This window comes from Acyrthosiphon pisum, chromosome A2 (genome assembly GCF_005508785.2).
Source record: "Acyrthosiphon pisum isolate AL4f chromosome A2, pea_aphid_22Mar2018_4r6ur, whole genome shotgun sequence".
Lineage (NCBI taxonomy): Eukaryota > Metazoa > Arthropoda > Insecta > Hemiptera > Aphididae > Acyrthosiphon > Acyrthosiphon pisum.
This window is the reverse complement of record NC_042495.1, coordinates 19,226,918-19,227,709: the sequence shown is the minus strand read 5'-3', so window position 1 is coordinate 19,227,709 and position 792 is coordinate 19,226,918. Positions and strand designations below refer to the sequence as shown.

At 25.0% G+C, this 792-nt stretch overlaps 1 protein-coding gene across 1 annotated transcript in view; it reads right to left on the bottom strand.

The window, feature by feature from the left end:
• LOC103311845 overlaps positions 1 to 792 on the bottom strand; it is a 21,301-nt gene that overhangs the window by 402 nt on the left and 20,107 nt on the right. The gene's annotated exons all lie outside the window — the stretch shown is intronic.

Sequence of the window (792 nt, the reverse complement as noted above, 5' to 3'; positions counted from 1 at the left end):
TTTGGTAAGGTAGATTATCCTATAAGGAATCTTGTATTATATTTTAAAATCTTAGATTTAAAAAGAAAAATTTTTATGAATTTATAACTCGAAATAATTTGCAAATTTTCGTGATTTTTCCATATTTTGTCATTTTTTGAACTTTAAATGCTTAAAAAAAAAAACTGTGACTAACGATTTTTAATATTTTTCATCTGCCTTTGAAACAATATACTAGGAGCCTTCTATTAAATTTTCAAGCTTTTTTATCCAACAAATAAAATTTTATTGATATTTTTAGAAAAAAAACTAAAAAAAAATGGAAAATAAAAATGTCCGTAAAGAGCTCAAAATACATCAAAATATTTTGAAAATGTTATGGTGTATAGAAGATGCTAAGATAAACAATCAGTCAAAATTTCATGTATCTACGGTAATTTTTTTTAAAGTTACAACAAAAACCAAATTCAATTTTGTGAAAAATCGATTTTGCGTAAAAATTCCCGTTTTTCCTTAATTTTTCTTTTGTTTTTCCCGGCGCTTTTGAAAACCACTGGGAAATTTAAATTTTGACCTCCCCAATGCACCAAAGATATTCACTTTCCCATCGAACGAGATCCTGAAGTCGAAAATCGAAGCATTATTTCGACTACTTATCGTGTACACAGACACAAAAATAAAAAAAAAAATAAAAAAAAAAAACACACATCATTGTAAAATCAATACATTCATCGTTTCACTCAGAATCTAAAATCATAAAATTCATGAAAATTAACTAATAAAGTTTTATTTATTAGGGAAAAAAATATCTGG